At 36.4% G+C, this 17,377-nt stretch overlaps 1 pseudogene; it reads left to right on the forward strand.

Moving 5' to 3' along the window:
- Positions 1–977: 977 nt before the first annotated feature.
- On the forward strand, positions 978–15,756 carry LOC144284145 (small ribosomal subunit protein uS10 pseudogene; annotated as a pseudogene).
- Positions 15,757–17,377: the final 1,621 nt, after the last annotated feature.

Raw genomic sequence — 17,377 nt, forward strand, 5'->3', positions numbered from 1 at the left:
TTGATTATGCTTCACGTGAAGCACTCATATGTAGGTTTGAGTTTCTATCACTACAAGCAACTTTTTTTTTCTGTTAAATAATGTTGAAATACATAATACTAGAGGGCCACTGCATACACTTACATGTTATGGTTAAATTAAGTTTAGAATCAGCAAAACCTTCATTGTGACGTTCATTTCCTTTAGCCTTTAAAAAATCCCCTGCACTGATTTTTCTGTGGCATAATGTGAATTTTATCCTGGTTCAAGATGAAGCCTGTAAGCCCATGGGGAAGGGCTCGTATAGGCTTTTCTGTTATTTACATGGAATAGTTCATCTCAGTTGGTGCTCAGTATTGTTAATCCCAAAAAATAACGAGGTCAGCTCAGAGTGAAATGAGCAACAAGCAGTTGCAGGCATCTTTGAGGGGATTCAAGAGACACATTAATAACCTGGTTTAAAAACAACGAACACACTCACTCTGCCCACGTATGAAATATTTTCAGACTCACTGACATTCACCAAAGACTATATCTCAGTTGTATGCCACCCTGCCACATTTTGCATCAAATTATATGTTCTTTGTATTTCGGGATTTTACCCAACTATATTTTGAAGAACCATATGGCATTATTTCTACTGTAGTGAGTTCTCTTTGTTGCTGAATAGGGTTTGCACACATTATGCCAGTATTAATAAGTGAGATGTGATGAATAGCAAGTGTATCTTCTAGGACACTTACTATTCTGGTGGTTCTTCTCTGGACACACGTCTATTTACCCTTCATAAAACAGGCCATCAAAAGCAACCGTATTATTCTAGATGTACATTGAAAAATGCAGGAATTGTTGCAAACTTTTCTGTATTTTGGATATGATAAAGCAATAAAGGCTGTTTGAGGCTCTGCTAACCTACTTAGTAATCCTACCTCGCTATTGGTATATGGAATTTGTGGTCATTTTTTGGGAGTTGAGTCCAATCTCCAGGGAAGTTAATAATGACCCTCACTGCTGAATGCATCTATCAGAGTTACCGTGGCTATGACCACGGGAACTGCCAGTGGAGCTCAAAGTGTCAGGTCAGTTAGGAGCAACTCAAATTTCTCTCCTGGGATTTTTCTGGTACATGTACGGCTTAGTTGTAGTAACATTAATCGAAATATCAGAAAACCGCACCATTATATATACCGTTCTGATGGAGAGAAGCTCTGGACTCAGAAATTCTGCTTTAATAAGTTAGGCAGTGAATAGGCAATCTAGTAATTTGTACTCGTGTGGAAGCTTTTTTTTTTTTTTTTTTTTTAAAGTGTGCTCCACACCCAATATGGGGCTTGAACTCATGGCCCGGAGATTGAGTCGCATCCTCTGCTGACAGAACCAGGCAGGTGCCCCCAACTTTAAAAACCATTTCTAGGTGTGTTTATAATAAGAAGTCATATGCTGTTCTAGTTACATAAAATAAAACCTTTGATTGTTTAAAGAGGCATCAAGCGTAAGATTTGCATTAGTTATTTTTAATGAATTGTTCAGTTATAAACTATAAGCTTATATGATGAAAAGACCCTAAAATAGCAGCAGTTATGGAATGAGTTCTTTGTGAGTCCCAGTAGTGATCCACCATTACCTTCACTGTGCCCTAAACACAGACACTATCCTATAGAATTCTTAGAACTAACTTGGGTCCGGTGTGAACTGGGGTAGCTACACTATTGTAATACTTTTCAGATACATTAAACCACAGGCCACTTGGTTTTGGCCCCCAGGGGACATTTAGCTACGTCTGAAGCCATTTTAGTGTTTAAACTAGGTGAATGCCCCTGGTCTTGAGTGGGTAGAGACCAGAGCTGCTGCTAAATATCCTGCAATGCATAGGAGAGTCCCTCAAGACAAAGAATTATCTGGACCAAAATTTCAGTAGACGTGAGATTGAAAAACTCTGAGGCAATGTTCACAGCTGAGCATATTGAGTAGGCCCAGCCAGAGTCTGTTCAAAGGTGGTCTTAGAACAAATCCTGCTGTGAACCAGACTGTGTTCTTTTCATAGCTGTAGCATGACTGAATGAATCCTTCATTAACCAGACATAGTTTTTGTCTAAATTGCTATCTCATATAGGTAGTTCGCTGTTATTTGATAGTCACGATTCTGTGTGTCATAATGAGTTGTGTTATCTCTGCCTCTCAATTTCTGCCAGGGTTCTCCCAAGTTTTTCTGAAAAACCTTCAGGTAACCAGTGCAATACCTCCTAACTCCTCCCTCTCCTGGACCTTTGTCACATACTACTGTGCCACTAGTGCACCTCTGTAGAGCTGTCAAATAATTGGTCAGAAAAACACGTCTCACCTTGTCACTCACCTGCTCTTGAATCCTGATTGGCTGCCTACTGCCATCCTGATAAAAAACCAGCTATTCCCCTTCACATAGCAGAGCAAAGCTTGTGTCTTGCCCAACCTCATTGCTCATTCCTTTGGCCGGGCATTGCCACTCTATCAACAGAGAATCCCTGATTTTTTCTGCACAAACCCTGCATCTCTCACCTCGGTGACAATGTTTCAACCTGCCTCCAAGTTTGCAGGTCTTTTCTTCACCTTCCCTACCTCTCCAACTCCCACCTGGTTCATTCACAGTTTCTTCATGGAAATTGCTGTGATCTTCCCGGGTAGAGTTCTGCTGGAGTAGCCGGTGGATATTTCTGTCATTGCACTCCCCACATTGTTTTCAAAGAAGCCTTCTGTGTTTGTCTGGGGACTCCATTGCATCGCAGCCTAAGTCTTATCCATTTCAGCATTCCCCAACTTCCAGCCAAGGGCCCAAAGGACCTTTGTGCTTTAGTGAATGTAAAATGATTCAATGGATGAGTAAGTGTCTGGATTTGTCATATTTCTGTTGCAAGTGAATTAATCTAAATGGAATAATATGCTCTCATTTATTTGCAGAGTAATTTTAGAATTATTTTATCTATATTTTATGATCACCATTACAAGAAAGTTTTTTTTTTTTTTTCCTCTCTCTCTCTCTTTACTAGCCTATTTGTTTAGATGGGTTCAGATTACTAAGGATTCAAGGACCTGTAGATGTTAAAAAAAATGCACTCTGAGTACTAGTATCCTGTGAGTCCAAACTTACCTGTAGTCCAAGACCTAGTGGAGTGTAGAGGAAACAAGTGATAATATATATATATATATATATATATATATATATATATATATATATAAGATTTATTTATTTGAGAGAGAAAGAGTGCATGTATACTCGTACACATGTGAGTAGGAGGCAGGACAGAGGGAGAGGGAGAAGGGGAGAAGCATACTCCTCACTGCTGATGTCTACTGAGCAACCACCTTATTCAGGTGCTATGCTTAGAAATGTATATGGTATTCTCATTTACCCTATGAAGTAGAACCGTACTCCCAATTTAAACATTTACAGATTGAGGCACAGAGAATTCAATCACATTTCTGAGAGGTGCCCAAATAGTACATGAAAGAGGTGGCATTTAGTCTGCTCAAGAGCTTCAACTTCTGACCAGTATTTTCTGAAGCACCTCCATACCAACAAATTAATACCAAAAATTCTAATTTTAAACTCAAAGATGATTTCTTTCTAATTATTCCATAGTGATGATTAAACAAATTCACGTACATAAAGCACATAGTAAGTGCACAACAAAAGTTAGCTATTAGATTTATTATTAAGCATTAAGGTAAAAATAAGTACTTTACTTTGAATTAATTTTCTATCATAAATTTAGGATGGCAAGCTTCCCTCTTTAACTTAAATGATTTTTTAAAAGATTCTATTTATTTATTTAATGAGAGAGAGAGAGATTGAGCACACAAGCAGGGGGGAGTGTCAGAGACAGAGGGAGAAGCAGGCTCATCACAGAGCAGGGAGCCTGATATGGGGCTCTATCCCAAGACCCTGAGATCATGACCTGAGCTGAAGGCAGATGCTTAACTGAGACATTCCAGTGCCCTGTAAATTAAATGATTTTATTGGAATAAAATATGTGTGAGCATTTTGAAAATCATTATACAATCAATCAATAAAAATCATTACCTTTGGACAATGGCACCATGTGCATGAACTTAAATGTAAAATATCGGGATGCCTGGGTGACTCAGTTAAGTATCCCAACTCTTGGTTTTGGCTCAAGTCATAATCTCAGAGTTGTGGGATCAAGCTCCACATTGGGCTGCACTCTCAGCAGCGAGTCTACTTCTCCCTCTCCCTCTCACCCTCCCCCATCCTGCTTACTCTTTCTCTCTCAAATAAATACACTTCAAAATAAACTGTAAAATATCGTATTTGCCATTTGTCTCTAAGGGAAGGATAACAATGAGAATCAGAGACTGATTATTTTCTGGTTTGGGAAAGTGTCTGCATATAGGCTGAGGGCAGCACTTGAATGTGGTGTTCAGTGGTTTCTACACTGTGGTAGGATGAGGCTATTCCAAAAGGCACATATCCTGGATAGTGGTATTCCCAGAATTGTGACTCATGGACTGATTCCAAGAGTAGCAGATGATCAGTGGTCTATTTTGAAAACTGAAAGTTCAAAAATGTTTGTTTTCCCATTGGCCCCAAGGCAGACATTTAATTACCTTATGGGGAAAATCATTTCTGGTTTTCAGCCTCTATTACATATTACTCCTGAGTCAACCTCTTTTTAAGCACTTCAAACACTTTTCCTACATTGATGAGCCAGAAAAAAAAAAATATTACCTAAATTGTATGGGCTGCCCTACCATATTATAAAAACCACACTCAAGGACCCAGCATTTGCCTTAAGGAATCCTCTGCCCAAGTCATTACAGTAGGGGGTGAGAAAATGGTCAGCCCATTCCAAGGCAGGACGTTTTGCAGGCTGACCTGAGAGGAGGTGTCAGTTAAAGTGTACCATCCCACAGTTAAGCCAACATCCATCAGGACCCACTGAGGCAGTCCTTCAGTGCACATGCACCATCACGCCGTGATGTGTTGGCAAGACAGAGGCTTAGTGGAACTCTGCTGGAGGAGTCCTGCGGAAGTGTTTCTTTAGACAGCCTGCCTGAGAAAGAGTTCCTAATCTGCATTTAACAGTAAAGCTATTACTTTCCCTTTACTTGCAATTGATGTTGACCCTAATGACTGTCTAATTGACAACATAGTGGTTCAGTAACACTGACCTCTTCTTACCTGTGAAGAGAGACTTTAGCAGGATTGATTGAGTGGAACCTTTCCCTGCTGCATTAGGCAGTGGTTTTTCCTTAACTGCTGGAGGCCTAACTTGCCAGGGTCAGTGCCAGGTTCCAAGTGAGACATCCAATAATGAAATCAGAGCACTCTGCTGCAGCAGGTCAGGAGCATGTGTCCCATCCTTTCCTTTTTGCACTTTCAATTTCAGTTCAGCGTTAAGATTCTCACGCATTTTTCAAATAATTGAACCTAAAATAATAAATACCATTTCAGTTTTGAAGAAGGACCACTTGGTTTAGGGTTTGGGCATTTTGGATTGAAACCTCTCTGTGCTTAACTGAGAGGAAAAAAAGGTTTCCCTAATTATTGCCTTTATTTAAGAAAATAAAATCATATTGGAATACCTGTGTAACAACTGAACTATAGTTATGGTCTTAAAAATGACTCGTGTTGAGCAACATATTAGAAATGTGAATCTGATATATCTTTTTAAAAATCATAAATGCATTTTAAATACAGGTTAACTAACATACACCAATTTTAATTTTAAGTTGAATTATAATAATTACTATATTATAGAGGTCAGATGCAAATGGTTGCAGGCTGGATAGATCTGTGTCCAGATCCTGCCTATGCTATGGATGGGTGATTTAAGCAAATTCTTAAACTTTGGTAGCCTTCATTTTCTTGTCTTTGAAATGGTGCTCTACTGTCTGCCTACAGATGTTAAGTGCTAAGTAAAACAATAAATAAAAGGGCTCATTTCAATACTTAACAGTAGTAAAGGTCTAAAATGTCACAAACAAAAAATAATAAAAAATAAAAATAAAATGTCACATATATTATGATTATTAGGATATTCTTGGCACACCTGGGTGGCACATTTGGTGAAGCATCCAACTCTTGAGTTTGGCTTAGGTCATGATCTCAGGGTCATGAGATCAAGCCTTACATCCAGCTCCATGCTCAGCAGAGAGTCTGCTTGGGATTCTCTCCTTCTCCTTCTCCCTCTGGTCCTCTTCCATTCCCTCTCTCTCCCTCTCTCTCTCAAATAAATAAATAAATCCTTTAAATAAAGGATATTCTCTTTATTTTCATCCTAAATTGACACCTAATGATATGACATATCTAAGGTTATGGACAGATTAAGAAGGGGTTTGATATATAAAATGTTTTTTACAGTTTGTTCTTAACTTTCTAGCTGGCCCAGCTTCCCCATCTTAGTCACAGCAAGGCTACCTATTTCTTTAATACTCTGTTATTGCCAATAAACCCTACATCACATCTCTCTCTTTCCTCTTCTGTTGTCTTTGCATTTGGCCACAGTGGAAGAACAAATCTGTTACACTTCTGGCTTTCCACACTGCCTGTTGGCTCTCACGGACTTGAGAGAATACAGTGAAAAAGAATCTGCCCCTCAGGAATTAAAGCAAGCCACCCAACCATCTTTACCTGCCTGTTCTGTTTGTTTTAATATATCTTTCCTGTTCCAAGTGGCCAGTCAATAACATCCTTGTGTAACATACTTCAAATTAAAATGTATAGAGATTTTTTTTTTTTTTTCCCGGGCACTATTCTATAAAGTTTTGATTTGGAAGATTTCAAGCCTTTTCACAGGAAACCACAGAACAATGAGCTACTTCCAGACCCAGTAACTATCAAGATGCTGCCGCTCTTGCTTCTTAGAGGCTCCTTAGTCCAACTCTGTTTTGCCAAAGCTTTTTAAAGTAAATCATAGCCATCTTGTCTATTTACCTATACATGCCAGTGTAAATCCCCCCTCAGAAAAGTTCTCCTACTTAATCACACTTAACTACATTTATAAGATATCCTAATATCTGCTCATATATAGCTCATATTCAGTTTCCCCAGTTTTCCTAAAAATACATTTTTATAGTCAGTCTGTTTGCATCATGATCCCAGTAAGGTTCACACATCACATTTGATTGTTACGTTTCTTAAGTACTTTTTAATCTAGAGAAATTGTCCCCTCTCTCCTTTTCTCTCATGCCATTAACTTGTTAAAGAAACCAGATCTGCTATTCTATACAATTTCACACATTTCAGTTTTGTGTTTGCTTCCTGACAGTGTTACTTAACTCATTTGCCTCTCATTTCTTGTAAACTGGAAAACAACTTTGTAGTGTAGATTGAACCGAAGGTCAACTTCTTTGTCAGTGATACTTTTCTTAGCATTTCGAAAATTGAAGTGTTTAGTCAGGAATGGTATCTGTTATCTTAGAATCAAATTCATGAATACCAATGGGTAGTAATTACATGTGCTTATGGTCACCACTCCCTGGGACAATACGATCTTTACAATTTTGAGAAATGAAAAAAAGTATGTGTGTATGTGTATGTATGTGTATAAGAATTAAATATTTCTCCTTTCTATCTTTTGAGGAATGAATTGGCTGCTAATATTATTCATGCCTGTATTTGAGGAAGAGATAAAAATTTTCCTCTCATCATTCATTAATCCATTCAACACCATGTTTTGAGTTTTTACTTTTGGACATGGTATCTGCTTAGCGATAGACATAAAACAAACAAAGATAAGGCTCGATCCTTATCCACAAGGAATTTGCATCCTATAATAATGAAACTCATTAGTATAGAACTTGTTTCCCAAGGTTCTATACCGGCTTATATAACAAGTATGTTCCATGAAACAATACTTAAAAAAAAAGGACATTTCTGACGTAGTTTATTACAGTTCTAACCATATATTCATTGTGTAAACATAGTAGTAAGACAGCCAGTAGGAAAGTGAAAAATTAAATCAACTTTCTGGTCAACATTTTATGAAATAAATATCTATAGTATGTATTCTAGCTGCTAAAATATTAGTAAATATTACTAAATATATTTAGTAAATGTATTAGCAAATATTTGTTGAATGTATTACTGATTTAAATTGTTCTTAATTGTATTGTAGTACATAGGTATAATCTAAGACTATCTAAGGAATGACATCTAAAATATATCAATTACTAAACTTTGTTTTATATTCACATAAAATTAACCTAAATCAGGTGATGCAATACAAGAACTGCATATTAATTATGAAAAGTAGTATCCAGATAGGCATTATAGGAATTCAAGATTAGAAGAAAATCCTTAAACTCAATGAAATTTTGAGCAGCTTAAAATAAGCCAAGTACATAGAGAACTATGTAGCATTCTGTAATTTCCCAACTTCTTTCATAATCTAAAATATGAAAAGCATATCTTAAAATCATAACCTATGTGACATATAAACTTTTTATTGTGGTATAAGCATGAAGAAGTGACAACCATTTAGAATAAGAAAAACTTCCTGAAAGAGTTTGAAGTTTAGAATCTTTGAAGAATAGATGTAACTTCCATGGGAGAAATATTCCAGTATATCCAACTATTCATGGGTTTCTCCTTGGAAATATTGTAGAAGGCACAGAAATCATGAAGTTTGAGGAGAAGTGGCTTAGAAAGTGAATATGAGTCAGTTTTGAAACTGGTTAATAAAGACTACAGGTGGAAATGACAAATAGGCCATTGGAAATGTATTAAAAACCTCAGGAAGAGAGTTAAAAACTATGGAAAGATAGGTGTTATGGAAATAGAGTGATCAGAGTTGTAATTACAGATAAGAGAATAAAAACAACCAGGGGAAAGTCTATATAGGGGAGAGTATAAATTGCAGAACATTGGCTGCTTACTAATATATAGTTGAGGAAAAACAAAAATACTAGGAATCTGTAAAAGAAAATGCAAATATTCAAGTTCATGGTTTCTGGTCAGGCTATTAAATGTTCATCACTATTTTCACACATCCTGATTTAAATTTCCTAGTGTGATTGCATTTTTAAAAAGCTCTAAGGCCATATGAAAGAATAGAAAAATCACAATAACAAGGTATTGCAGTTTTACACATTTCCAAATCTACACACTGAAAATCTTTTTTGGCTGTGGACTATAACATATATCTTCATCCAATCTTTGCCTTAAACTCAGATTGTTTCTTTTTTTTTTTTTAATTTTTATTTATTTATGATAGTCACACACAGAGAGAGAGAGGCAGAGACATAGGCAGAGGGAGAAGCAGGCTCCATGCAGGGAGCCTGACGTGGGACTCAATCCCGGGTCTCCAGGATCACGCCCTGGGCCAAAGGCAGGCGCCAAACTGCTGCGCCACCCAGGGATCCCTCAGATTGTTTCTTTAGCATACTTGGAAGAAAACTTTTAAAACGGTAAAAGTCTTCATAGCTTCTCTCTTTTGTTTTTCAAAAGACAAGCATTTTGCAAGATTTTATAAAAATTATATGTACACAATTTAAACCTTGAAATGTATTTTTATAAAATAAGAACATAATTAAAACATTTTAAATACAGACCCTAAGAAGAATGTGTTTTCTGATATTTTAGATTTTTTAATAGTCTAAACCAACCAGCCAACCCCAAAAATATTTTTCTTCATTTTTTTTTTGTTTGTTTTCTAGTATCTGTAAAACAAAAGTTTTTTGAAGACAGATGGGCATTTTGCCTCAGAAATGACCTTTTTTTTTTTTTCTTCTCATCATCTCACACTTTTATCCACTAGGGTATAGGAAAAAAAAAAAAAAATACTGATAATGGTTTTTAAAGCCACCAGCCTCTCTAAAAATACACCAACACAAAAACCAAAAATAAAATCTGAAACTGGATATTTAAATGGCTTTGCATCAATAAGTTGAAGAGAAAGGCCTACAATTAATGCAAATCAGTTTAAAACATGGAGAATGAACACCAAGTTTTGGTTACTGCTACCTGCAGCATTATTTGCTATACCAGGAGTTATGGGTGATAGGTAAGATTGCTAAAGAAAAAAAAGAGAGAGAGAGAGAGAGAAAGGGAGATAGATTATAGTTAACTATTTAGCTTTTGCTGATACCCCAATTTTTCCTTTTTTTTAATACTTTATTTTTTAGAACAGTTTTAGATTCACAACAAAATTGAGAGGAAGTTACAGATATTCACTGTCTTTTCCCACACATGCCCAGAGCCTCGCCCCCCATTACATCAAGACCTCTGTGAGGGAGCCACGTCTGTGACAATTGATATACTTATATTGACACATTGTTATTACCCAGAATCTAGAGTTAATATTAGGGTTTACTCTTGGTGTTTTACATTATGAGTTTGGACAAATTATTTATTTATTTATTTATTTATTTATTTATTTATTTATTTATTTAATTTTTATTTATTTATGATAGTCACAGAGAGAGAGAGAGAGAGGGGTAGAGGTAGAGACACAGGCAGAGGGTGAAGCAGGCTCCATGCACCGGGAGCCCGATGTGGGATTCGATCCCGGGACTCCAGGATCGCGCCCTGGGCCAAAGGCAGGCACCAAACCATTGCGCCACCCAGGGATCCCTTTGGACAAATTTATAATGACATGTCTCCATCATGATAGTATATCATATGGATTAGTTTAATTACCGTAAAAATCCTTTATTATAATAAACCTATTTGTTCCTCTTTCTCCTCTCAACCCCTGGCAATCACTGATACATTACTAGCTCCTAGTTTTTGCCTAATTCACAGTGTCATATAGTTGGAATCATACAATACATAGTATTTTCAGTTTGGCTTCTTTCACTCCGTAATATGCCTTTAAGGTTGATAGTACATTGCTTTTTATTGCTAAATAATATTCTTATTTCTGAGCACACCACAGTTTGTCTATCCATTCACCTACTGAAGGCCATCCTAGCTGCTTCCAAATTTTGGCAGTCATGAAGAACACTGCCAAAAACATTCACATGCATATTTTTTGTTGGATGCCAAGTAGTGTAATTGCTAGAATGTATGGTAAGAATACATTCAGTTTTGTAGTAAATCACCAAACTGTCTTCCACTGTGACTGGATGATTTTGTATTTCTGCCAGGAATGAATGAACATTCCTTTTACTCTACATCCTCACCAACATTTGGTCTTGTCAGTGTTTTGGACTTTGGCCATTCTAGTAGCTGTGTGGTAGTACACCTACCGTATTCCTACCACTACTATCTGATAGTATCTCCTTGTTTTCATTTGCCTTTCCCTGATGGCAGATGATGGAGAGAATTTTTCATATGTGTATTTGCAATTTGTGTATCTTCTTTGGTGTGGTATCTGTTGAGGTCATTGATCCATTTTTAAATTGGATTGTGTTTCTTACGGTTGAATTTTAAGAGGACACTATATATTTTGAATAACAGTCCATTATCAGTTGTGTTATTTGCAAATATCTTTTTCCCAGCATGGCTTGTCTTCTCATTCTCTTGACATTGTCTTTCACAGAGCAGAAGTTTTTAATTTTTATGAAATTCAGCTGATCATGATTTCTTTTGTCAATCCTATTTTGCTGTTATATCTAAAAAGTCATCGCCGTACTCAATGTCATTTAGACTTTCTCCTGTGTTATCTTGTAGGAGTTTTATAGTTTTGCATTTTTACCGTTAAGTCTACAATCCATTTCAAGTAATTTTTTGTGAAGGATGTAAGGCTCATTTGTTTTGCATATGGACATTCAGCATCATTTGCTGAAAACACTATCTCTCTTCCTTTGTCAAAATCAGTTGACTACATCTGTGTGGTGTGTTTCTGGGTCTCTGTTCTGTTCCATCCACATATTTCTCAAAGAACAAATCCTACATTTCTGGTAGTAAATATGTGTCATAGTGTTTTGAGGATAGATCAGACTTAAGAAGCTAGATAAAAATCAGCCCAAGTGCTGCACGTCAATTATGGAAAGTAGTATTAAGATAGGCATTACAGAAGTTTAAGGAGTAAGATATATAGTTCAATTTGTATTGTGATAAGTCAAGTGAGTTTTGATAAGTGAGATTATACTAAAGTGGAGCTTAAATGGTAAATAAAAATTGACATTTATTTCATTCATCAGTCCTAAATTTGCCAAACCCCTGCAAGATCCAAATGTTAGTAGGATTCATAGGCAAACCATTGCCAGTCAAACGGGATACTTACTATCCTCATAAAGCTTACATTCATGATCAAGAAATAAACAGTAATTTATCTATAACATATTAGGGATTCATAAGTACCATGAAGAAAACATTAGCCACTCTTCACATAAAATACACACACACACACACACACACACAGTGGGATTTTAGAAAGGGGGATTGATCATGAAGGTTCTCGGAGGAAGTGATCCTGAAAGGAAAGGGAAAACATGCAAATGGGGAATATGGACTGCAGGAAAAGAAGCAACAAAGGTAAAGGCCATGAGACAGGAATATGCTTAACTTTGAGGAATATCATGGAGGTCAATAAACTACAGTGTAGTAAATGATGTAGGAAATGATAGAAATGTAGGCAGGGATCACTGAGGATCTTGTCAGAAAACTCCTAGTCAGAGGTGGTTTTAGCAGATGGGCTAGGTGTAGAAAGACTCATCCGTGGGAATAAAAATAATATGTTTGGACAATTTCCCAATTCATTATCACTTGCATTTTACAAATGGGAAAGGATTAAGGAATAGCAGTGGGTAGATTTTAAGCAGCTTTAGAAGGGGAGACATGCAAGGAGCTTGGGTTGGATTATGATGTGTCATCTGTGAGTTTCAGCAGGATTGCTGTGAGCCGAGTGGAGAATCGGTTGGAGAGGGGTGAGATTGGAGGCCAGGAACCACCTAGGAGACCATTAGAGCAAAATAAACAAATAAGCAGAATTGGAACAGAAGGGTGACATGAAACAGTATAATCTTCTGGTCAAAAAGGCACATTTTAAGACTCTAAAGAGAAAAAAGCAAAAACAAAAACAAACAAAAACCCATGAATCCTTTAGTATTAGTGCCCTGCATACAAAAAGTGCTTAATATACACTTGAAGAAATTGGTTGGTTTAATTTGAAATTTGTACTGTATTAAAAGAAGGATGGATAAATCCTCACATCGTTAAAGAAAAAAAATACAGTACTAGGAAAAATAGTAGTAGTTAGATTGTAAACATTGATGACAATATTCTAAGACTTTGGGAAAGAGTACACTAGGCAAGAGTTCTATCAGAATTAGTTTAACTTGACAGTAAATGCATATAATGCAATTTTTATTATCCTGAGACAGAATAATTCTAACACTTAATGGTCAATGTTGTTCAAGGCAATAGGAAAAATAGTTTTGATTAATTGGATCAAGTATAATGATAATTAAGACTTTGGAAGAAACCCTGCTGGTCATTGCAATCCATCAAATAATTCTACATAACTTGATGACTTTATCCAAGGCCTTTTCCATCCCTTCAGGCACAGTAAAAACCATTTGGAAACATTTCATGGAAGAGTAACACAAACAATTAAGGTGTAATATGGCTAAATGACAGTTTAAAAACACTTAAAAGACTTAATTGAAATGAGAACACTTCTAGGACTGGCTTGAGGTGGTAGCAGAATTACTTAGATTAATGTGAGTAAAATAAGAGATAATGGCATGGAATTAAGTAAATCATGCTGACCCTAGGATTTGTGGATCATCAAACATACAAATGGCAGTATTAAAATCACTATTTCTGTGGAGGGTTTAAGTATAATGATATATACTATTGAATGTTCCATGGAGAAAGTCCTTTAGGTCGAATATACAATAATGGGCATATTTAAACTTTTTACAATTATCCCTCCAAGTGATATCATATAGAGACAGTCATATTCCTGAAAGGCATATTTCCTTTTGTAGTTCCTGGGTGAGATAAGTTCAAGTTGAGTCATTTAGATGAGAGTTAACAATGCTCAAGAAATCAGGTATTGCAAATAACCTAGTGTCAGAAGGAAGCCTCAGATCATCTGTTTGAAAAGAAAGAAATCAAAGCAAAACAAGTGACTGAACAGATGGAGAAATAATGAAACAAACATTTACATTTAGGATTTCTAGTGTTTCTCATTAACTTTGTCCAGTCTCTTATTTTGCTCAGGGAATGGTTCATGGTTGACTAAATGAATAGATGTTAGAGAAAGAGGGGGAAAGATTAGTCTAAAGTAGTTAGTTCTCTGCAGAAGGAAATTAGAAACACTGTGTTATGGGTGAGTTCATTATAAGTAATGCCATTAACATTAGGGCATTAACAAAACTGTCCAAAAATGTGCATATACAAATATGTATGACTTATTTATAAATAAAGAGGCACATAAATACTTATACTAGAGTTGGCTGTAGACTTCTATGGTAAAGAGTTAACTCTCATCAAACTTGCATTACTCTCCTTCACACTCCCCCTTTACAGAAGGCCCTGAAGCCAAACCTCTACTGTTGAGAGGGGGGGGAAACAAAACAAAAAATAAACTTCTCTAAATTAATTTATAACTAGTCCAGCAGGAATGTTAATATCTCAGAGCATAGCTTTGCACATTTCACAGTGAGGCTTCTTTATTCAAAACAAAGTAAAATCAGTAAAATTTCTTCCCCCTCCTCAAATGTTTGCTATTTTTAAGCTCCTTATAGAGATAGTGAGATATAAAATTCTATTTATCCCATTTTTACATATAATCAGATAGAGAAAAGAAGAATATGTATATTCTCCAGAGGAAAGAGAAATAATAATAAAAAAAAAGAACAGAAGATAAAGATAATATATGTCAAGATCTCTGAAGAATGTGATTTTACCCTACTTGCCTTGACTAGTCTGCCATGATTGGGAGATGCTGAAAAGGACATGAGACTTCTGCACTTCTGCTTATTACTCACAACAATAGCTATAGACAGAATATGAACATTTTTCTACCCATTTCTTAAGTCCCCTATCCCCAGAAGTTGATACTAACAGGGCCAAGTGACACCTGCCCGCAAAATGGGTTGAATTCCAGGAGAGAAACTCTGATCTTAGGAAATCAGGCAATAAGCCTGCTTGACATTATCAAAATAGTGAGTCAACATTATCTTCATTATATTGGATAATTTAAAAAACCTACCTTTTTTTTTCCCCCCTAAAGGGAGACTTTATCTTCCAAAGCTTTTTTTTCTAAACATTCTTAAAAAGATAATGTGGGCTGAAGGAAGCCTGTGCCTCTGCTTACAAGATAGGCAGAAATGTGAGACTCTGAGAATGTCACTGAACACTGTGCAACCTAAGAAAAATCCCATCAGAGGAAGCACAGACTAAGAAGGGATGCTACGAAGAGGAAGACAGCTGCCATAGCAGCTACATGGAGCTCTGGATACCTCACTCCTGCTCCTGACTCACCACTGTTCACTCTGAGGAACAAGTTGGTTAGGAAAAAGACACAGAGAAGATACCCATGGGACCAGAGCTAGTGACTCACCAAATTAAAATTACTCTAGCCGCCATGTAAAATCTTTGGAGAAGGTATGTGTTAATTTGATCAGAGGCATAAAGGAAAAGAATCTCATAGTGAAAGGACCAGTGGAGATGCCTACCAAGACTCTGAGAATCACCAAAAGAAAAACTCCTGTGGTGAAGGTTCTAAGAATTGGGATTGTTTCCAGATGAGGCTCCACAAGGTTTCGTTGATTTATTTGCACAGTCCTTCTGAGAATGTTAAGCAGATTACTTCCATTAGTATTGAGCCAGGAGTTGAGGTTGAAGGCACTGTTGCAGATGGCTTAAATCAACCTTTTTTTTAATAAATGCTTATCAGTTGTTTAAAAAAAAAAGATGCTATGAAAAGTGAACAGAAAAAAAGAAAATATTTTAGAACTTAAAAATATTAAAAAAAAAAAAAAGAACTTAAAAATATTGAATTCTTGGGATCCTTGGGTGGTGCAGCAGTTTGGCACCTGCCTTTGGCCCAGGGTGTGAATCTGGAGACCCGGGATCGAATCCCACATCGGGCTCCCGGTGCATGGAGCCTGCTTCTCCCTCTGCCTGTGTCTCTGCCTCTCTCTCTCTCTGTGACTATCATAAATAAATAAAAACTTAAAAAAAAAATTGACTTCTTTATAAAAATTTATATATATATATGTATATATATATATATATATATATATATATATATATGGTGGAAAATACAATTGGGCGAGGTTGCCAGAATGTAGAATATTTTTTTAAAGGCAACTTAAATATTAAACCATAAGAAATAGGAGGATCGGGATGCCTGGGTGGCTCAGCAGTTGAGTGTCTGCCTTCGGCTCAGGGCATGATCCCAGGATCCAGGATCGAGTCCCACAGCGCGTTCCTTGCATGGAACCTGCTTCTCCCTGTATCTGTGTCTTTGCCTCTCTCTCTGTATGTCTCTCATGAATAAATAAATTTTAAAAATAGGAGGATCAATCCAGTACACTCAACCTTTAACTAATATAGGTTCCAGAAGGAAACAACAAAGATAGCAAAAGTACAAAAATTATCAAAGAAATAATACAAGAAAACTTTCCAAGAGCTAAAGAAAGATGTCTCAAATTCTCTTGCCAAATAGAATAAAACAAAACAGAAAACAAAAACTTCTTGGCTGAAATGCATAAAAGCACAAGTGCACAACATAAGATGATATACAGAATATAAGAATACAACAAAGCACCTGGAAATTTTAGGAAGAAGAAAAACTACTCAAATAGCCTTGGTCCAAACTTGAAATACTTAAGAACAAATTGGAAAAGGAAGTCACTGGGTTTAAGGAAATAAAATGAAGTGGATATCAAACAGAATGAATGAGAATCTGACAGATTATAGAAACATGATGTTTATCTTAAGAAAAATACAACTTTATACTTTTGAAAGTAATGTATACATAACAAATACACAAAATAATAAAACCATGCTAGTAATTGATAGTCCAAAAATGAGGGAACATTTATTTTGAGTGACCTCTAGAGAATCCATTTGAACCTTCTCCTTAGACTGGCTGAAAGGCCATGACTATCGTATCCTAGAAAGAGAAACATGGAATGATATTCTCATAGTCAAAATGGTATAAATGCTGCTAAATGATTTTCAGTATTTTGTATTAATCTGTGAACAAATAATGTAACTATATGGTACAAAGCAGTGTGGATGTTATCAGCTATTACAGTGTAAAACTTTGTGCAGCTGACCCCATGCTGCTGGGAGGAAAGGTGGAAGGAAAGTTAGGATCCATAACTTTTTTTTAAGATTTTATTTATTTATTAGTGAGAGACACAGAGATAGAGGCACAGACACAGGCAGAGGGAGAACCAGGCTCCACTCAGGAAGCCCGATGTGGGACTCGATCCCAGGACCCCAGGATCACGCCCTGAACCAAAGGCAGCTGCTCAACCACTGAGCAGCCAG

Source organism: Canis aureus, chromosome 15 (assembly GCF_053574225.1).
Source record: "Canis aureus isolate CA01 chromosome 15, VMU_Caureus_v.1.0, whole genome shotgun sequence".
NCBI lineage: Eukaryota > Metazoa > Chordata > Mammalia > Carnivora > Canidae > Canis > Canis aureus.